The sequence below is a fragment of the Ursus americanus genome, chromosome 12, assembly GCF_024610735.1.
Source record: "Ursus americanus isolate L20-20 chromosome 12, mUrsAme1.1.p, whole genome shotgun sequence".
NCBI lineage: Eukaryota > Metazoa > Chordata > Mammalia > Carnivora > Ursidae > Ursus > Ursus americanus.
In genome coordinates this window covers 24,954,942-24,978,426 of record NC_142138.1, presented here as the reverse complement: position 1 = coordinate 24,978,426, position 23,485 = coordinate 24,954,942, and the positions used below count along the sequence as shown (strand labels likewise).

At 35.8% G+C, this 23,485-nt stretch overlaps 1 protein-coding gene across 2 annotated transcripts in view; it reads right to left on the bottom strand.

Moving 5' to 3' along the window:
* Nucleotides 1-23,485, bottom strand: part of LRRC7 (leucine rich repeat containing 7) — a 312,980-nt gene that overhangs the window by 138,028 nt on the left and 151,467 nt on the right. The gene's annotated exons all lie outside the window — the stretch shown is intronic.

The following is a 23,485-nucleotide window of genomic DNA, read 5'->3' as shown; positions in this document are numbered from 1 at the left end:
ATAAAAATTAAAATTGATTATTCTCTCTTAACACCCTACAATCATCCTTTATAGCATTTATTACACCTCAATTACTCAGTGTGTTTGTCTTCACTAGAATATAAGCTTTTGAAGGGCAGAGCAGTGTTTGTTTTTAAATTACTATTCCTTGTATCCCCATTGTTTGCAATGGTATTTGGCACACAGTAGGTTTTTATTATGTGTGTGTATTAGAACGTTACACACATACCCCCTATAGGCATTACATTACCGTGAAATGATGATAGTATGGATTAGACCCATTCATTTCTTATCCCTTCATTTACTTGACAAATTATTATTGGTTGAATAGTGGGGATGCCCAGTATGTGAAAGGCACAAGGCAGGATCCACAGTTATTCAAATCCGGTTCCTGCCTTAAAGTAGCTGATGATTTAATCAAGGGAACAAATACATTTAAATAACTGAAACAGAAGTAGCATACGGGAGAAAAGAATAATGTAGAGAAGTTCAGAGTAAGGAGAGTGAGAATATGATCAAGGTGTAACACACAGTGCTTAATGAAACACTCTAATTCCCTAAATTGAAGTTGTCTCTAAATTCTACCTATGGGCAGCAGACTATTTGGAGAGGATAAAAGAAGCTATTGCTACCAGCATCATCTCTTGATTTGTGATGACCTTTTTCTGATTTCTCCCCCAAAATTTTCCCGTTCAGCACTGTAAGGCCATCTGCTTCCCTTGAAGTTGATTCCTTTTTGGCACTTCAGGGAAGTGAGGAACACCTAAGCTAATTAGTGCGTTGTATTCACCTGGCCACAGGGGTTGGCTCAAGGATGGGAACAGGGTCCATTCAGAGCAGATGAGAACTAATGTTTCTTTTACTGAGACTTCAGGGGAAGAGACTCTTTTTCTTCCCTGCTGGGTTAGAAACTGGAAGGGTACAGCTCTGGGAGCTTCAGGCATGAAAAACAGGGAAGAGCCTGTTTGAGTTAAAAGATGGATCCTGATAACATATTAGGCTGAAATTAAGCCACACCTGAAGTCAGATGTTTTGTCTCTTTTAACTGAAAAAAAAAAATCACTGAAACAAGATACAACCATAGTTCAATAAAATTTGAGACCTAATTAGGAAAACCAGTGTATCTTATAGAATAATAGTGAAAAGAATGGAGTTGTTTCTATGTTATAATGAGACTATTGGTAATTGTGGATCAGCAGAAGTTACACACACACATCTTTGACACATTAGGAAGGCTTCAGAGACTGCCAGGACTACTTTGGAGAGAGTCTCTGAGGCCTTTAGGCTACAATTGCAATGGAACATGGTACTATTCTTTGGAGAAATTTATTTATAACAAGGATGAATGGATAAAGAAGAGGTGAGATACACACACACACACACACGCACACACACACACACACACACACACACACACACTGGAATATTACAAAGCCATCAAAAATGAAATCTTGTCATTTGCAATGATGTGGATGGAACTGGAGGGTATTATGCTAAGCAAAATAAGTTAATCAGAGAAAGACAATGATCATACGATCTCACCGATATGTGGAATTTAAGAAACAAGGCAGAGGATCATAGGGGAAGAGAGGAAAAAATGAAACAAGACAAAACCAGAGAGGGAGATAAACTGTAAGAGACTCTTAATTATAGGAAACAAACTGAGGGTTGCTGGAGGGGAGGGAGTTAGGGATGGGGTAACTGGGTGATGGGCACTGGGGAAGATATGCATTGTAATGAGCAATTGGTATTATATAAGACTGATGAATCACAGACCTGTACCCCTGAAACAAATAATACATCATATGTTAACTGAATTTAAATTTAAAAAAGTTAAAAGAAATCTCCAATAAACACAGAAAAAAACAAACCGAGGATCAAAATCTAAAGTTAGAGCATGGCACTCAGCTGTGTAGACTCAGAGGCACGTGTGAATAAGTGTGGGGGATTTTTTTGTGTAGGAAAACATTCTCACTTTTACTTAGATGAACTACTCTACCTGTATGTTAAGCTGGGCAAGAATGGAAAACAAATCAAGTGTACAAAGCACACTCTGATGTGCAGAGGCTTTAAGGCAGAGGGCTGGCTAGGAACAGTCAGGCCAGTTGTAAATATCAGTCACATGGTGCAGATTTTCCTAAGCCTATGCATCTTGCAGACTTTAGAAAAAGAGTTGCATACTGGTAACTTCAATACAACCTTATGTATGTAATAAGATGGATATTAATTTATAAATGTGGAACAATGAGCATTATTTAAGATAAACTCAATTTTGCTGTGGTAACAAATTAATCCTGAAATCTCAGTGGCTTAACACCAGATAGGCTTACTTTCCACTGTCCACTGTCATGGGTTCTGCCCCCAGAGTATTATGTTGCCACCATCTTAAGACTTCTAGAAGAGTCAAAGCAGAGAAGAGAGTATAGAAAACAAGCCACTGCTCTAAAGATCTCAGACTGGAAGTGACCCAGATCACTTTTGCTTATATCTCCATGTCTAGAACTATTTACAAGGCCTCAACCTAAGTTCAAGAAAGGCTGGGAAATATAAGAGAAATTCATGGAATAGTTGGTGAACACTACTGTCCATGCCACACAGTTACCTAATATATAAAAAAAAAGAATGACAAGAATGGGTATAAAGTACTTCAATAATTTAGTTATCCCTTTATTTGGTAAGTAGTTATTAAACATCTACTCAGTTACAGGCATAACACTAGAGTCATAATGCATGGTATGGTCTCTGCCCTCAAGAAACTCATGTTCTATTTCTGGGGCAAACATAGAAAAAGTAAATACATGGTATTATGGAAGTATAAAGAAAGGGGGACCTAAATGCCCTAGTAATGAGGAAGCCACATAAGTATCCATGGCGCCACATACGTATTCATAAGAAGGAGTAGGTCAGTAAAGAGGAGAGGACAGGAAGCACATTTTAGCCAGAAGCAGAGGTGAGAAATAGCATGATCAGTGAAGGGCAATAGGCAGTTTTCTTTACTGAGTGTTAAGTTTGAAATAGAGTGAATAGCAGAAAAGAGGCTAACAAAAAGGGGTGGGTTTTACGAAGTCCTCATATTTTTTTAGGGAGCTAGAGCTTTATTATACTGGTGAAGGAACATCACTATACTATTCTTAATAGGAAGTGATTGTGGCAGATTGGTATTTTATGTATATCTATCCTGGTGATAAAAGAAAAAAAAACTGGAAAACTTAATGGGGCTAGTAATGAAAGAGATAATGAGGAATAAGGAGAAGAAGTTGGATTCAAGAAACATTTAGAAGATGAGGGGCGCCTGGGTGGCACAGCGGTTGGGCGTCTGCCTTCGGCTCAGGGCGTGATCCTGGTGTTGCAGGATCAAGTCCCACATCAGGCTCTTCTGCTGTGAGCCTGCTTCTTCCTCTCCCACTCCCCCTGCTTGTGTTCCCTCTCTCGCTGGCTGTCTCTCTCTGTCAAATAAATAAATAAAATCTTTAAAAAAAAAAAAAAGAAACATTTAGAAGATGAAAACAGTAGGACTTGGTGATTTGATACAGGGGTGAGAGTGGGAGTCATGGTTGTCCCCCAGTTTCTCAGCACCTGTGGTGCCACCAATGGAGCTGCAGAATATCAAGATGGAAACAGATATATGAGAGAAACTGAATTCAGTTTTAACCAAGCTTTAGGTTCCTATGAGACACTGGTGGAGATGTCCAGGAATTGGTTAGCTATTAAAATCTGAAGCTTAGGGAATAGGTCTGAGCTGAGGATACAAGTTAGGTATTTTGTGAGAGTATGGGGGAATGGGAGGAAATCAGAGGTGCAGCTGACTGAGGGAGGAACCCTGGGGAACACTAACGTTTGAGAGCTAAAAACAGGAAGAGCTAACTCAGAAGAAGGCAAGAAGGAATAGAGTCCAGGAGAGTAAGGGGTTACTAAAGTCCAATGAATAGTGTTGTATTTTTTTATAACATTTTTTTATTATGTTATGTTAGTCACCATACAGTATATCCTTAGTTTTTGATTTAATGTTCCATGAATCATTATTTGCGTATAACACCCAGCACACCATGCAATATGTGCCCTCCTTAATACCCATCACCGGCCTACTCCAGTCCCCCACCCCCCTCCCCTCTGAAGCCCTCAGTTTGTTTCCCAGAGTCCATAGTCTCTCATGGTTCATTCCCCCTTCTGTTTGCCCCCCCTCTTCATTCTTCCCTTCCTTCTCCTACCGATCTTCCTGCTATTTCTTATGTTCCATAAATGAGTGAAACCATATGATAATTGTCTTTCTCTGCTTGACTTATTTCTCTTAGCATAATCTCCTCCAGTCCCGTCCATGTTGCTGCAAATGTTGGGTAATCGTTCTTTAAGAATAAGGAAGTGAATAAGAGTATCATTTATAGCAGAGGTGTCCAGTGAAATAAGAGACTGAAGCTGTCCACTCAATTTTGGAAACAGTAGCATACTGGTAATCTTAGCGATAGAAATCAAGGGACTAGGATGAAATTGAGGAAGTCAAGCTGATAAGATGACACTGGCAAAGAGGGTCAGATTGAAGACAAATAAAATGCTATAAAATTAATGGAGTAAATTCTAAGAGGTGACAAGATGAAATTGATAGCACAAGAAAAGAAGCTGGCCTTGAACACAAGGAAGACAACTCTTTCACTGAGACTCAAGGGAAGATGGTAAGTATGGTTGTAGGTGAGCTTGATGGGGAGAAGAGAAGTGGAGAGAGGGCATGTCTGAAAGTCTCAACATTCCTTGATGAAGTAAGGAGCAACGTAATCCGTTGAGCAGGAGGGGTCAAGAATTTTGTATATATAGTGCACTTGGAGAGAATGGCGCATACTAGCATAGTTTGAGGGGAGTCAAAGAGGAAGTTAAGGGCAATCAAAAGAGCTCTATCAATGATAATTATTTTAACTTTTTTGGTGACCAGGTGGGGGACTGACAGTCTAAAAAAACAGAAGAAAGAGATGTCAGATTTCCATGAGGTCGGCAAGGAGTTTAGTATAAGTGAGGGATTGAGAGAACTAGAAATGTGAAAAATTTGAATGAGAGCAGAAGTTAGGAGTTTAAGATTTCTGAAGTGGTTCCAGGCAATAACAGTCTTGAAGCTGGAACTCTGGGCGGTATGAAATCTTGGTGTGTGGGCAGGGGAGGATGCTGTGGGAACAAAAGATCTCACATGGTCTCTAAAAATTTGGGTAGGCTTTGATGTACTGTGTAATATGCTCCCTTGGCTATGTCAGAGAAGGTGGCAGATAAAGCTGACCAATTATACCTGTAAAATAGCTCTCACATTGGGTTCTACTGGGAACCGTAGACATCTACGACTACTTGGAAAGGGATAACTAATGTCAACCTATATTTCCACTTCATTTCAAAGGTTCTCATTTAATTTGTTTAATAACATCATAAGGTAGTAATAGTCCTACTTTACGGGTGAAGAATCATAATCATTTCCTGGGGAAAATGAGAATGATTTTATGAGGGTTGCATAACTGCAGCTGGGATAGTTCCTCAGGTCTTCTGGCTCTATAGATGACATCATGTTACAGCTTAAAACTGAAATTCTGAAATAACAAAGAATGCTGGTGATCACAGTTGCCCAATAAAGAAAGTAAAGCATATGCCAGATTTCAAAAAAAAAAAGATAATATTTTTATTACTGGATGTTATAATAAAATGTGCCACAGAAGAAATTTCAGCCAGTTCCTAATAATAGCAGAGAGAAAATAAATTTAGTAGATCAATATATGACCTTGCTGAAACAAAAACCATAACATGAAGATGACACAATGACATTTCATGATCAATAAACAATCTTAAGTGGATCTTTGAACTAAACTAAATGGCTTACACCACCCAACCTTATCTTCCTTGATTTACAATGGGGTTACATCCTGATAAACCCATCATATGTTGAAAATATTATATGTCAAAAATGCATTTAATACACCTAATCTATTGAACATCATAGCTTAGCCTAGCCTACCTTAAACATTCTCAGAACACTTACATTAGGCTACAGTTGGGCAAAATCATCTAACGCAAAGCCTATTTTATAATAAAGTGTTAAATGTCTCACATAACTTATTGAATACCATATTGAAAGCAAGAAACAAGAATAGTTGTATGGGTACAGAATGATTGTAAATGTATCGGTTGTTTACCCTGGTGATCCCCTGGCTGACTGGGAGCTGCGGCTCACTGTTGCTGCCCAGCATGGCAAAAGAGCATCCCACTGCATATTGCTAGTGGTATGATCACAATTCAAAATTTGAAGTCCAGTTTCTACTGAATGTGTACCATTGTAAAGTTGAAAAATTGTAAGTCAAACCATTTTTAAATCGGGGACCATCTGTAGTTAATTTCATAGGAATGTCAATTGTTTCCATTAAAAATGAGTGAATTTACTCAAGAATGGCTTTGCTGGTGAAAGTGTGTGAGCTGAGCATTCATATAAAGTGCTTTGAGGATTACGGATAAGCATAGTCTTCTCAGGAAAACATATTCAAATGTTTCTCATGTTTCAAAAATATTCATATCAGCTTTCAGGCAACTATCCTTACTGAGATGCTCTGAAATATAGAAAAAACCTTATGATAGACAAATTTCACTGCAGAATAATTTATAATATTAAAAAGTTCATCACAATCTAAATAAACAATAGCCTAAGGGAACAGATAACCAAATTATGATAAAATCATATGTTGGTATAGTACACAATAATGAAAGTGAATTATCTATATTTTTAAGTATGCTGATGGATGGATCTTGCAGACATATTGAATGAAAAATAGGTATAAAAATTCATATAGCACAAATTGATTTCCATAAATTACAAAACAGTGCCATATATATATATATACACATATATATATACATATACATAACATGCAATTAAAATAGGAATATATGGAATAGAAGCACATCAAATTCAAAGTTGTAATTGTGCTGTGATGGCAACAAGACTAGGAAGGACAGCATAAAAGACTTCTATTTGATCTACAGTGTTTTATTTCTTTCAAAAAAAGATTGAACTCAAATACAAAAAATAGTTAATGTGTTCATTTTGGTTAGTAGGAGTTTGATATATCTCTTTAAAATTTTTATATGTTATATCTTTATAAAATACACATTTTAAAATATAAATATTTCTAAAATGTATATTTTATAGAAATATTTATATATTTTATAAAATATACTTTTTCAAAATTTTTCCTCTCTTCCCCTATGATCCTGTTTTGTTTCCTAAAGTCCACATATTAGTAAGATCATATGAAAATTGTCTTTCTCTGACCGACTTATTTCACTTAGCAGATATACTTTTATATGTTTTCACTTTTTTAAAAGTTAGGAAAATATCAGAAGAAACTATATCAAAATATTAACTTTAAAAATATCAGTGGGATTATGAGTGATTAAAATTTTCCTTCTTCACATTTTTTCTATAATTTCCAAATTTTCTATGGCATATAGACATTACATTTAATAATAAAAAAGATTAGAGAACATTTTAGTCTTCTAAATTTATACCCACCTCAACTGCTTTAGAATTCTTTTTGAAGTGAACCTACTTTGATTAGTTAAAATGAGCTAAGAAAATGATTACATCAGTTTTAACATAAATAGAACAGATATTTTGCATGACTGCAACAAATTCCAATAACTCCTGTCATGTATATACAATTTTAGGCTGTTCTATGGGTTTGGCTATATGTGTCACTTTTATTCCACTAATTTGCATAATAGAGTCTGACTATATTTATTTATACAGCTATTAAATTTTTTCTTCCATGAGGTTAAGAGAAATACTAACGGAAAAGCATAATATTCAACATTTATCTAATTTTGCCAAAATTAAACTAGGAAAACTTAAAAATTTAAACTTTAGAAAAAGAACTTTAGGGGTGCCTGATGGCTGGGTCGGTTGGGCATCTGACACTTGATCTCAACTCTGGTCTTGATCTCAGGGTCGAGTTCAAGTCCCACACTGGGCTTCCCACTGGGGATGGAGCCTACTTAAATAAATAAACTAAATATACTAAATAAACTAAAATAACTAAACTAAATAACTAAACTAAATAAACTAAAAATAAATAAACAAATAAAAATTAAAATAAAAAAAAGAAAAAGAACTTTAAATTTTAGTGTCTTAAAGTTGATGAGATGCTCTGGTGATATAATAATAATTTGTTATTCCCAGACACTGCAGAACTAGAAGGCAGTAGGATGGAACCTGTTTCAAAATGCAGATGATAAATAAAACTTTTTTTTCTCAAAGCAACAAATGTAAGATACCAAATGCAAATCTGAAAAATTATATTCTCTAACCAAAGTGATGTAATTATCATATTTCATTGAGATATTTGTTATTACAATTTTTCTTAATTTTGAGATCAATGCTTCAAATTATTATTTATTTTTTTTATGTTTGCCCTCTTTGTCTGTTGCTCTTTAGAGTTTGCAATTTGCGAAGGAACCAAGATTACATTCTAAGAAACTTTCTGCCATTTCTCTTTAAATTTTTTATTTAATAATACGCTTGGCATACTATATAGCCCTTTAGCTCTCATAACTGGGAAACTTTCCATTCATGCATTTCATCATGCACATTTGAGACCCTTTCTGATACACAAAATTGGATGATTAAAGTTGTTCTGCTCTGATGACGAGCCTACTTGTTCATTCTCTCAATTGTTCTGTCCTACATGCCTTGAGACTGTTTAACTTCTTCAGTTAATTTCTTTGGAGATGAAAAGTTTAGCACCATCGAGTCTCAGCCTAATTCCACTTTATGTTAGTTTTATGTTTCCCAATTTTATTTCAGATGTCATTCCCACTAAAATGTTCATATTTTAAAGCTTTATTTTTAATTTAATTACTGCAATTAGTTAACATTTAAGAAAATATTTTTATATTCTAGAAATTATCAAATGAATAAATAAACAGGTATTCTTAACAATTAATAATAAGATGCACTGCTGAGAAAATGTGATTAATTTATAATTAATTGAAACACTTTCAGCCATAAAGTTTAATGAATATTTTAATATGAATATAATATCTTCCATTTAAATACTCAGATGAGAATATTGATGGCACACAGGAAAAAAAATCTACAGATGACATGATGTTGAGAGGGAGAGACAATACATAAAATGACTGAATTAGTGTCCAAACTGATCTGAAAATGTTAGAAGACTGGATAGTTCTAATTATGTGAAGTTTAATAGGGACAAATGTAAAATCTACCATATGGCTCCCAAACCAATTATACGCATATAACTTAGAAGAAGAAGTAAATGGGAAGAAAATTGAGGATTTAAGTCAGGAGTAAGCTCAGTGTTGACTAATTCATTTGTTTATAGGTGCATTCATTCAGTCAAGAAATACTAACTGCTTCATGCAAAGACGACACTACAATGATCTCTGGGAATATGATTCAGACTGGGAAAGTGCTGTCCCAAGATCTTTTCTGTCAATGTCCTGCTCTGTATGCAACCATTAGCCCATAGGAGGACTACAGTATTCTGTTCCCCTCTAGCTGCCTAAGGGTAAGGGTGCCTTCAACAAAGCAGAGCTTATTCAGAATAAGCCATAGGAGAAATGGCAGAAATGATACAAACTGTTTAGATTGGAGAACAGAAGATGTAGGCATAAAAGATGCCTGTCTTTGACTATCTGAGGGTTGTTGTACAGAGAGGAGGAGAATTTGTCCTATCTTTATCTCCAGTTCAGAAGTAGAATCAGTGAGGAAAGTTGCAGGAAGGTAGATATAAGTCAGCATCACAAAAGGCGTGATTGTTTTCCCAATTAGATTTGTCTAAACTGAAATAATCTAATTTCCTGAAGGAGAGAGTGACTCTTCTAGCAAATGAACACATAGCTCCCTAAGAAGATACAAACAATAAGAATAAAACAATAACAACAACAAAAGCTAACTTCTTTTGGTCACTTACTACAATAAGGCACTTTTCAAGGGGCCTTTTCATAAATTATTCTTACTGAATTTTGACAACCGTCCAATGAGGTAGGTATGATTATTGGACAGGTAGTAAGCAGGATGGTTAAGAGCATGGTTTCAGAAGCTAGACAGAGTTCCGTTCAGGGTTTTGTTGATTACATGTTGTAAAATCATGGTTTGGGTTCTTTGTCTGTAATAGGTGAATGACAGTGGTACATTAATGAAGATTAACTGTATCAAAATATCTAAAGTGTTCAGAACATCGACTGGTTTTAAGTGCTTGTGCTCAATGCTCAGTGAATATTAGCTATTATCCCTACCTTACAGACAAGGGGATTTAGGCATAAAGAAGCAAATCACCATGCCCAAAATTTTAAGGCTAATATACAGGGAAGGGAGAGCCTGATCTTGAAGTTTTTTAAGATGATGAGTAAAGTTCAAAAGAAGAGGAGTATCCAGAGAAAAGTGCTAAGTGGTTCATACCCAGCATGGTGCTACTTGGGCAAGGCAGCTTTAGGATGAAAGTGCCAAAGAAGAGATCAGATGCTGAAGAGAGACTTTAATTCATTCAACAAATGTATTCAATCAGTATTTATTAAGAATCTATTTTGTACCAGGCACTGGAGAAACAATGAATAAAGCAAGCCCTCACAGAGATTACATTCTGGTGTTTTGTATTTCCTGGGATGAATCCCATAACACGTTAACATTTAGGTAAGGGAAGTGATTCTGATTACGTGATTTCCATTTTAAATACTACCTGCTCCCCCACAGAGATGACAAGTTTTGATGATCCTGTCTGAATCTAAATTTAAGAGGGAAAACTGTGTCACACATACACTCTCATCTCATAATTCAAACTGGTCATCTTCAAGCCTTCATCTCCAAAAAACCACATCCACTTCCTTCCTCCACCCTGTCTCTATTGCAGCTGTTATATCGCTCTTGCTTGAAACAAAGTTTTCCCACTATTCAAAGAATACAAATTCCAGATACCTTTACCAAGGTACAAAACAAAACAATTCTCATCTGACCCTTTTCTTTCCCTACACCCTCATTCAAACTTGAGCCTCAAGGAAAACCTAACTCTGCTGTTCCTAAAGGCATCATGCTTTATCTTGCGATCAGGCCTTGGTAAATGTTGTTCTCTAAGCCTGTTGATCTGATCACTGATTGAGTTAAGTATCCTTCCTTCTGTGTTGGGATTCCTCCTAGAGCACGTTGCATGTTATACCGTGAGCTCCTTGAAGCAGCAAGTGAATCTTGTTTACCTTTACATCTCCAACTCTTTCCAAGGTAATATGCTAGTGCTTTACACATTCCATCTGAATTGAACAAAATAAACAATCCACATGCATAATCAATCTCTTCCTCTACTCCATTGCAGTAACTCACTCCCAATATCCCACTTACACTGTCATCACAAGTATCTGTATCAACTCTGAAATCTCAATTGCAAATATACCCCTGGCTGACCACCAGCTCCTACACTGCCAGGTTCTTAGGTCAGTACCCTAGAACTCCCCTGGAGCAGCTACTGGTATGACTGATACGCTGTCTCTACCTTTACTCATCTATCTTTCCTTCCTTCCTAAACCGAGAGTCATGATTAACACTCCACCATTATAAACAGTTTCTTGCAAATATCACTTGGCAAATTTGTCCTCTTTCCTTTTGTCACATTCACCCAACTGAACTTAACCTGGGGTGAAGCCAACTTTCTGCCTTTTCTGCTACTGCACTGAGCTTTGTTTAGAAGAAATCACAAGTTGGCTGATTATCTCACTTTAAATTCATGACAAGTACCTGAAATGGGGACTGAATACTGCTAGACAACCATATTACTTTTCCTTGAGAAGTCTCTTTTCAACTCTCTGAGACTATTTCAGAACTCTTCAATATTGTCAAAGATTGTATCCTCCTCTTGACCCCAGCTCATAGCTCACCTTATTGTTCACTGAAACAAACAAACAAACAAGCAATCAGAGGTAGATTTGCTCCAAAGGTAATGAAGCTTGCCTCTCATACGCATGTTGAGGCAAATTTACAAAGGAATATATTGTAAAGACAATTGCTTAAGACTGCTCTAGTTTGCTACACAGACGTTCCCTCCATCATACTTCCTTGTGTATAATGTGGCACATTTGAGTCCTGGCTTAGTTGAAATTGAGTTGGGGATACACTTTGGATTTAGCACAGTATGTTTATGCGTTTTGTAGTCACCTCTGCAGTTCTCTGGCCCTTCAAAATTCATATCCCCTTCCTGCCCATTTGAGCTCTAGATCACATCTGTTTCATTTCTTTTTGTCTTTGCAGGGATCCAGACCTGGAGTTATCCCCTTTCCCACACACATCAATCTCTGCCTCCACTGGGCCATATAAACATGCTTTAGTTTCTCTGATCATTAAAAAAAAACTATTTTCATTGCCTCTCCAGCCTCTTCCAGTTACTTTTCCACTCATTGCTCTTCTTCACAGAGAGACTTTAAATTTTTTTTAAAAAATTTTATTTATTTATTTATTTAGAAAGAGAGATAACTAGAGAGAGCACAAGCAAGGGGGAGAGGGAGAATCAGGAGACATAGGGCTCGGTGGGGCTCAATCCCAGGACCCTGACATCATGACCTGAGCCAAAGGCAGATGCTTAACCAACTGAGCCACACAGGCACCCCAACAGAGAGACTTTAGAAAAAGTTTTGTCTCTATTTGCCTTTGCTTTCTCATCTCGCATTCACCCTTCAAGTCACTCTGAGGTATCACTGAAAACAGCTCTTGCGAAGTCATCATGACCTCTACTTCAGAGCTGGGGTCCCTAAAATACACCTACAAAAGTCAGACTTAGTACTTAGTTGTTAAAGTCAGATAATACAGGACAAATAGCAAATCAGGGAAGAAAAAAAAGAATATTAAATGTAGAGCTGAAGAACTTACATTAAAGCCCAATTGACCAAAGGAAATTTTATGGCTATAAGTATTTTCAAGGTAGAAAAAAAAATTCAATTGCTGATGCAATTTCAAATTCTAGGATCTTTAGGTGATGTATGGGTGTTTTTAATGCAAATTATAATTATAGTAAACTATATGATTTCTACGTTATACCTATTTTCCCTATGTCTTATTAATGTTTGAAATGTTGGAAATACATACATACACTTTTAGTTACAACATATTCTATAATTTACACATTTTTATGAGCTAATCTCTGAAAATAGCTAGAACTGTATTTCTTTTGTATCAAATAAGTATCTTTCCAATATAGATATTTCACTGAATGAAAAACATATCTGAGTGACTATTTTTTATTTACCACTGATGGTCAATCCCCTTATATGAATTAATTTATAATATTAGTGAGAATTTTTTAAAGATTCATTTATTTATTTTAGAAAGAGAGAAAGAAAGAGAGAGTGCGCTTGAGGGGGAAAGGGGCAGAGGGAGAGGGAGAGAGAGAATCTCAAGCAGACTCTGTGCTGAGCGCAGAGCCAAAATGGGGCTCCATCTTACGACCTTGAGATCACCAGCTGCGCCAAAACCAAGAGTGGGATGCCTAACTGACTGTGCCACCCAGGTGCCCCACAGTGAGAAATGTTTCTAATGAAATTGCTAAGATGTACATAACAATCTATTATAGCATTAGTCTTATTTTCTGTAGATACTGGAAAACTTTTTGTCTTGGTACTTCATGATCTCATTATTGGATTTTACTTAAATATAGTGAATGTTAGTTTATCTGGCAAACCCCAAACTTGAAATTTCTTTAAACTTTTAGTTCTACACCCACTATTGCAAGCTTCTGGAGCAGGTCTTGCATCTTTGAATCCTTAACATAGCAGTGTGCCTGTTGCAAAAAATTCCAATGACCCTTGAACGTCATAAAGATGTACTGCAAAACTGAAGTAACTTCTGAATCTAAGACTACTTCTGCTCAGTGTTTTCAATGAAATTCAGAATTCAAATTCTTTGAAAATCATTAATCAATATCTGGTATATATGATAATTAGTTCTGCATAAACTGTAGAATGACCAGTTACTGGAACAGAAAATAACAAACAAATTGCTACTAACCTGCTGAACAGTAAGAGTTGCAGCAAATAAGAAACTGAACGGTCACGTGTGTGCATTACCTTTTACTGCTTGAAAGTCAGTAAATGATAAGGCAGATCATTATGCTTTATGTCAGTATCTTAAATTTGTTCAGTGGAAGTGAAGACCTATATTAAAAACTGTAAATCTTTCCACAGGAAGACCATTTTGTTGTGTTTGGTAGCAAGAGTAGTTCATTAGAGGCAAGCAAGAAAGGAGTGAAGACAAGGGCCATTCATATTTGGGTTCCAAAGCCATTCTGTCTTCAATTTATAACAGTTACAAAATTCTACAACTGAGTTGTAACCATTGTATCCTTACCACTTAGCCTAGTGGATGTTTAATAAGTATTTGTTAAATGAAAAAAGAAAGTCATTAGTATTATTGGTAGAAACCTTTAATCTTGCTGTGCTTTAATTTTCCCATTAGAGAAGTGGAAACCCTTATATTATCCTATTTTACCTCACTACATAGTAATGTTATGTAAATCAATAAAACCTTGCATGTTATGTTTCATGGGGTTTTAAACTACATGGTTTTTTTGTTTTGTTTTGTTTTTTTTCTTAGAGAGAGAGAGAGAGGCTGGGGAGGGGCAGAGGGAGAGAAAGAATCCCAAGCAGGCTCCATGCTCAGTGCAGAGCCCACCATGGAGCTTGATCTCACAACCCTGAGACCATGATCTGAGCCCAATGAGACGCTTAACTGACTGAGCCACGCAGGTGCCCCATCCTACATTTTGAGAACATAAATATTTATAAACATTATTAGAGTTCTATGGGTTATTTTAAGTAGAATTTGAGTTACTAATTTTGCATATTTTTATTTTCTTATTTCTTAATATATTCGTGTTTATAATTACCCCTGAATATGTCATCTTCTACTTTTATAATCTATTCTGATATTTACTCTTCAGTTATGCATTTAATCTCAATTAAGAATCAGATCAGAACACAAATGGTAGAAGTGTTGCTGGATATTTATTATATTTTTTCCATATCCCACATAAACAATATAAACTGAAAAAGACAATATAACATTTTACAACATCTATCCCTCAACCTGGTTACTGTAATACTTATTATCTAAGTAATAATAATAATAATAAACTAAACTTAATAACTTATGCTACCTCTCAGTATTAGTATTAAAACTTAAACTATTTATGAATATTCTAACTGGCCACTTCTGAAGATTTAATAAGTACTTTCTAAGCACTCACTTCATGTCCAGCACCATGTTATGGGACATAGGAGCATGTGCACGTGGGGGAGGGAAAACTCAAGAGTATTACAATATGATCTCAGAGAAAATGTAGATATAGGTTCATGGAGAGAGACACAGAATTCCAAACTAAATACTGTGGTAAAAATGATAGTAGTATACAAAGTCAACAAAAAAACAAAATGAATTGAGGAAAATATTAGTCTCCCTGACCAAATACTTCATAAGAACTAGTGAGAAAATAAAGTCGATTATCTCTTTAGTCAGATTTTAACATTTCATTGCTTCCACATTTGCTTTAAAGCTCTTGAAAAGTCTCAGCTTAATTTTTCCTGCACAAACCATTAAATTATATATTTTTTATTAGGTTTATACAACAGTTGAATGAACTGTTTGCCAGGGTATATTAAACTGTCAATACAGTTCTACATCAGTGCACCCAAATTATTCTTATGGTACTGTGTTGATTCCTTTATTAACCCATATTTGAGGGCTAATTGCTGCTATGTAATTTAGTAAAATTATAATATTTATTGGTGCAATCTACAGAGATCAAGGATATGTAATTTGAAATTACATGCTTGATTGTTTTGCTTGTCACTGTAAAAAATTGGTAAGTTTTATTGGACAATTTTTTTTATATTACAAATGAGCAATGAGTTTTGAGGTTGCAACTCAAAGCAATTTATATTGTATCAACTTTAAATGAGATATTTCCCTATCTATATAATCTTGCCTAATACAGATAATTCTAGAACTCATTAAGGGTTGTCTTAACATACTTTTACCTTACCTACCTAGCTTTCCACCCACATTTTTGTGACTCTCTCTCAAACTATACTGCAGTCATCATGCTCCTTCCTGCTCCCTCTTCTGCCTAAAGTGATCTTCTTTCTTCTCTTTGCCTGGTTAATTTCTACTCACCCTTTAGACTTCAATTCAAGATCACTTCTTCAGGAAAATCTTTGGCCAAATTCCACTATAGACTCCTCAACACTTGTCATGGATGCAATTTTGTATTTGTGAGTGTACTTGACTAATATTTATTCTTCACTAGACTATAAGCTCCAGGAGGGCAGGGAGTTTTTGTTTTCACTTTACTTTTATATATGAGAGTCTGACAGTGATCAAAAAATGTATTCATCCCAAAGATATTTATTGACCACTTAACGTATATCAAGCACTGTGCTTAGTGTGGGGGATATAACAGAGAACAGAATTAACTTATAGAGCTACCTTCATTCATCCAAGAGTTGTTGAATGAATAAAGGAATAAATGATAACTTGTTGAGACAAATGATTCCATATCAACCTTTGTCCTGTGTAAGGATGAATCTTGTAATTTGTATCATATGCATGGTGCTTTACCATTAACATCTTGTGTACAGTGGTTTGCAAGTAGTAGACAGCTAATGATTATTTGCCCCAATTGGTGAATGAATTAATTTCTAAGTGGGTTAATTTAAGATGTATAGGTGATGTTTGCTATGTTAGAACACCAAAGGAATATATTTTAACTGAAAATTTATTATCCATTTAGTAACAAGTTAATCTTTTCTTCACGTCTTATCAAGAATGCTTTTTAAAAAATTTTGCTTTATCATTATTATGGTTCTTTAATATTCAAATTCACAAGAACAAGTTAATAAGCGATTTTGCTAAGAATGTGAATTCCAATCAACATAATATGAAAAAAAAGAAGTTGTCCAGACTTCAACTTGTAACATATGCTTTGGTCTATTTTTTTCTTTTTCATATGGAGCTGTGAACAGATGCTTGGGCAGGTTAATTCTGTGTTAAATCTTGTACTCCTGCACGTGCCATGGAGGTGGATGCTTGCCAAGTCAGCACTGTAGCTCCCTTGTTGGTCATTAATCACATCAAAGCCACTTATTTTTGCTTTTATTAAATTAAAATGAAAATGAGAGTTCTGCTAACAAAGGTTTATTTTATAGAGTGGGGAGGCAGCCTCATCTTTCACTCCTTTGCCACAGGAACCTCTGCTCTTGTTAAAATAATCTAATCACCAACCCTCCCCATGCTTGTGTTTCTTCATCTCCATCTATTCCTATGATCTCATCAATCCCCTGGCTGGGATGATCTCTTCCCTCCCCACCTATCCAAATCAAACCCATTCTTCAAAGCCCAGCAAATCCTGTGTCTAATGGAAAACTTAAAAATTATACCAATCATCAGGAATCCCATGAACATACAACAATTCCAAAGAGTTTGAGAATCTACAGTGTTCAAATAGCTAGGCCACAGACAGGAGAAACACGAAGATTAAGTCTTTCCCTTAGGATGCTTATTAACTGGTAACAATTTTCAAATTTACTGTGGATAAGAATCATCTTAGGAGTTTGATAAAATGTAGATTCCTGAGCTTCACATGAAACCCACTGAATCAGAATCTCTCACAGTGGGGCCCAGAAATCTAAGTTTTTAAACTTGTGAGTGTTGATGGTAATTTGAGAGTGCTTCTTTAATATACACTGTTTCTACATAGGGGTTACTAAGATGAATGTCCAGATTCTCTGCCCTCAAGGAGTGCATATCCTAGTTAGGGCAGGTGGTTAGTCACAATACAAATAAAATAGTTTGTAACTATTACATTTAAAAAAAAATAGAGCAGGCTTGTGAAATCGTTTCAGGGACCATAGAGGATAGAAAGAGTCAATAGTACTGATGCGCTGCAACCACAAGTTAGCCTCATTGGGTTCTGAGAGATTGAAAAGAAATCCTTTTATGGACAATGTTCACCAAGCACTAGGGGTGGGAGAAGGGAAGGCTGTGTTGTGATCATGCACCTATACAGATAGGGACAACTACAATATAAGAAAGAAAGTAATGGGTGCAGTGGAGAGCTCTTTGTAGAGCAATTTACAGGAGGGGAAGATAATTTCAGAGTATTTTTGAAGAGGTGCTGCATTTGAGCTGAGCCTTGAGGAAGGGTAAGGTTTATAAACTATAATACAGAGATGAGGATGAGGGGAAGCAAGCCTATTCCAGAAGGAAGAATTAGTACAAGCAAGGATACAGAGGCAGGAAAGCAAGCTGCGTGTAAGGAGAGTAGCAAGCAGTCCATTTGGCTTAGTGAAAGGTACAAGAAGGACACTTTTTATTTCTCCTGTAGTTTTAGAGTTAGGAAAATAGATTAGAAAGGAAAACTGGACCAGATCTTACAAAACCTTGGATACTAGAACTCAGAGTAACATTTATTCCTTGGACAACTCATTTGACATTAAATATATACTACTTTTTATGCCTTGTCTCCCCAGGAAGCTTATGCTTTTTCTTTCTTTCTTTCTTTCTTTCTTTCTTTCTTTCTTTCTTTCTTTCTTTCTTTCTTTCTTTCTTTCTTTCTTTCTTTCTTTCTCTTTCTTTCTTTCTTTCTTTCTTTCTTTCTTTCTTTCTTTCTCTCTCTTTCTTTCCCTTTCTTTCTTTCTTTCTTTCTTTCTTTCTTTCTTTCTTTCTTTCTTTCAAGAGAAAGAAAGCACACACAAGCAAGAGGGAGGGGCAGAGGGAGAGAAAGAATCCCAAGCAGGCTCGCTCCACGCTCAGCACAGAGCCCAATGCAGGGCTCCATCTCACAACCCTGAGGTCACACCCTGAGCCGAAATCAATAGTTGGTCCCTTAACTGAGCCACCCAGGTGCCCCAAGCTTATACTTTTCTTGAAGGAAAGAAAATGTTTCATACTTCTTAATAAGTCCTTCAGAATGTAGTGCTATGCTTGGCACAAAGGAGGAGTTAAAAAAATTTCCATTGACTGATTAAGAGTAGTTGCTTTTGTTCCCAAAGGGAAGGCTTCTATGGCACAGAGGAGGACCATGCACCACTAGGATTTTCTCCATTTTGTCGGCACCCATAAGGCATACAAGGAGACTGTCACCATCAACAATCACAGAGGTCATGCTACAAGGATGCTGGAGGTGTCTAAAAATGAAGAATGAAATTCTAACCCATTGGGAACTTTACTACAGATGCATGTTTCCTTTTGTTTTCTCCACATCAACTATAAATATTTTCTTAAATTTGTATTTCCATCTTATTAATATAATGTAAAAATGTGTAATTGGAATGGAAAAAAGGTAACTATTCAGTAAAATGAATTGTTCTAATATTTAAAAAGTAATAACTGATTGTTGTAGCTTTATTGGGGCTACAGATTTAAGGAAGAAATGTCTGTTTTATTTGGAGTATTTTTTCCCCAAAGTTAAAGAACTGGCTCTCAAATACTTCATCACTTTGTGACTATCAAAGAGGATTAGAAGAGGCTTCATCAGGAAAAGCCATGATTCCTAATGCATCCTGTAACAAACACATATATCTAAGACATTCAATAAATGCATCCAGGCAAGACAATAAATATTTGCTGAAAACCTACCCCTTGTTTGAAAATGTTCTAGGTTCTGTGAAATACTGGTTAACAAGGGAAACAAATTTTCTGATTTTGTGAAACTTAAATTCTAGTAAGATCTAGTAGTTTGGTTCAGTTGTCCCACTAACAACAATAATAACAATAATAATTAGTTATATTGTATAATATCTTAAAGTTTGTAAAACTTTTGTTGTGCTATTTTTCACAGTACTCTTCCCTTCTGATTCTATATATTTTCCTCTATTTTTTAAAAAATCCACTAATTTTGTCCCTCTCAACCCACCTCCCTTCTGGCAACCACCAATTTATTCTCTGTATTGATGAGTATGGGTTTTGTTTTGTTTTTCTTTTTAGATTCCACATATAGGTACAATCATACGCTATTTGTTTTTCTGTTTGACTTATACTTAGCCTAATTCCCTCAAAGTCCAACCATCCTGTCAGATATGACCAGATTTCATGCTTTTTATGGCTGAACTGTATTCCAGGGTGTGTGTGTGTGTGTGTGTGTGTGTGTGTGTGTACATAACATATCTTCTTTATCCATTCATCAGGTGGACACTTAGGTTGTTTCCATATCGTGGCTATTATAAATAATGCTGCAGTGAACATAGGGATGCATATATCTTTTGAAATTAATGTTTTCATTTTCTTCAGATAGATACCCAGAAATGGAATTGCTGGATCATATGGTAGTTTTAGTTTTTAATTTTTTGAGGAACCTTCATATTGTTTTCCATAGTGGCTGCACCAATTTACATTCCAACCAATGGTGCATGAGGGATTCCTTTTAACTATATCTTCACCAAAAATTGTTGTTTCTTGTCTTTTTTATAATAGTCACTTTGACAGGAATAAAGTGATATCTCATTGTGGTTCACGTGCACTTGAGAAAAATGTGTATTCTGCTGTTGTTAGATAGAATGTTCTGTATATGTCTGTTAAATCCATTTGCTCTCTAGTGTTGTTCGAATCTGCAGTTTTCTTTTTTTTAGCTTTTATTTAAATTTCAGTGAGCTAACATATAGTGTAGTATTAGTTTCAGGTGTGTAATTTAGTGATTCAACACTTCTATACAACACCCAGTGCTCAACACAAGTGCGCTCCTTAATCCCCATCCCCTATTTCACTTATTCCCCCACCGACCTCACCTCTGGTACCATCAGTTTGTTCTCTATAATTAAGAGTCTGTTTCTTGGTTTTTCTTTCTCTTATTTCCCCTAATATCATTTGTTTTGTTTCTTAAATTCCACTTGAGTGAAATCCTATGGTATTTGTCTTTCTCTGACTGACTTATTTTGCTTAGGAGAATTCTCTCTAGCTCCTCATCCCAGTTACAACTAAAGACAACATACTTGATTCTTTTCCCCTTTTATCCACCCCAACCCCTTTCTGCCAGTTCTTTATTTCTTAAATCCAACATTTTGTTTTCCTTCATTTCTTCTGTCTTCATTTCTTAGTTCTGGCTATATAATCTGTTTCCTAAACTATTACAATAATTTTCACTTACACTGTTTTTAATCTGTTCCTGTTAAAGTCCTAGGTCCTTTCAAAATTTCTGACACACAGTAGGCTATCGATAAAATATTGTTGATTGAGTGATTAATTCATCCTTCATATCAGAAGTGAACTGTAAAAATGTAGACTTGAATATTGTAAATATTGTAAATTGTAGACATGGATTATTTTCCTACTCCACAATTTTCAGGCTATCTGTCATTCATGAGCTGAATACCAGATTCTTAGCATGACATTCAAAGACTCCAATGCTCTTGCTTCAGTTCATTTTTCTAATCTTACCTCCCTTTATCCTACAAAAGAATCTACTCCAGCCATATTTGACCACTTCAAGCTTTCCAAGACTACTCTTCTAACTTCTACTCTTTTGTAACTTCCATAAGCTGTCCTCTCTCCCCTACTTATCTTTCAAGTCTTTCCTCACCTTGAACCTGTCTTTCCTCCCAAAGTCACTCTTCAGTTCTATTTTATAATCCATTTCTCCATCTACCTTTTATTTGCTAATTGTGGTGCTATCATTTGCACTTTCAAAATTTCTGAAAGGTAAATTTATGTTTTATTCATCTTTGTATTCTCAGTGCCTACAGTGCCTGCATAAATACAGAGTAAATGTATGGTGAATGAATAAACAGTTAAGTTGACTCAATGTGAAAATGGGTTTTATCTCTCATCTCTCCCCAAGTTCCACTAAAATGACAAAACAGAAACAAAACTGAAAACAAATGAAAGGGAAAAAAATGGTGCTGCAAGTAAACAGGAAAGGGTAAAAATAAGAAGCCAGAAACTTAGAGAATTTTGTAGAAGATACAAAGTAGATTTAATTATATTTTTAAAAAATTCAATGCCAATCACCTGTGACTTAGTACAAACCGAAAGGGGTCCTTCTGGGAAGTCAGAATTGCTTGGTTTCTCTAATGAGTTCCAAAAGTTTGTGTAAATTAATACTGCTTTTGAGAGGGAAAATTTGCAGTATCTAATAAAATGAAACATGTATAATCAATGATCCAGCAGTTCTAAGAAGCCATCCTTTGCACATATTTGCATGCATATATAAAGAGTTGGTCATTGCATTATTAAAATAGCAAAACAGTGGAAGCAAGATAGATATGTATCAATAGGTTATAGATTAAATAATGTGATGCTTACTATAGGAAACTTAAAAGCATAACAGTTGTACAATGCCCATTTTCTTTTCTTTAGTGAAAAGACGCATATGCATATACACCTTTGTAAATGAACAGAAAAAGAAGTGGCACGACAGACATTAACTGTGTTTACCTCTGGGGAATGAGACTAGGAGGTAGTTGAGGAGGATTTTTCTTTTTTCCTTTATATACCACTGTATCAGGATCACTTTTGTAACTAAAGAGCAATATAAACAGTGTAACAATTTAAACAAAGAAAATTTCCAGATGTGAAATAGCAGGGGATGGGAGCAAAATAGGCCATAGTCAGTCCATAAGGAACAACTGAAGGACTTCTAGATAGTTGGGGATTAGTACTTAGGGTTATTTCACTAGCTGGAACTGCTCATTAAAGATCTTCCCATTGGCATCTAATATGAGTGGTAGGGTCAGATAGAGAAGGAGGCAGTATTCCAGCTAACTTCGGGCTGGCACAATCAAAATAACAGTGAAATTCTATAATATGTCTATCCTCATTAATAATTCTTCCTCCATACCTTGCTGGCAAGTGCAGCTGTAGCGCCTAAGAATCCTCTGACAACAGCTAGAAAAGATGGTGGGTTAAGGACTGCTCTGCAGACGTAGTAACTCAACTAGAGTATCTCATAACAGGTGGCTGACCACAGCATTAATTATCTCGGCATGGGCAGCAGATTTTGAATTGGAGGTTTGTCACGTAAAGAAGGGCCTTCTGCTGCAATATACTTTCTTGAAGGCCCCAAATGGTATCTGCTTGTTTGTCTACCTACTTGCTCACTTACCATAGCCAATATGTAGTATACTGCTTGGAGTCCCAAGGAGAGTGAAGAAGGGAAAGGGAAACAAAACTGTATGGGATAAATTATTTTACAGTAGAAGTGGTTCAACTCTATGTTTATCTCTTAGGGAAGCCTATGAGTCTGGTACTGACCCTTGGCTGAGATAAGGGCAGTGAACTAATTAATGATTTATAATGTACTATTTAAAGTTTGAAACTCCCCTGGTGATACCCAGGGCTGATTTGTTTATTGGGGCTTATACCTGGCATCACCAGTCAGATAGCCTGGCTTGCCTAAGTGTAAAGAAGGGCACAAAAAGCACCACTGGAAACTTTTAGGGAGCTTCTTGAAGCTAAGACTAATCATGCAAATCATGGTGCTTTTAT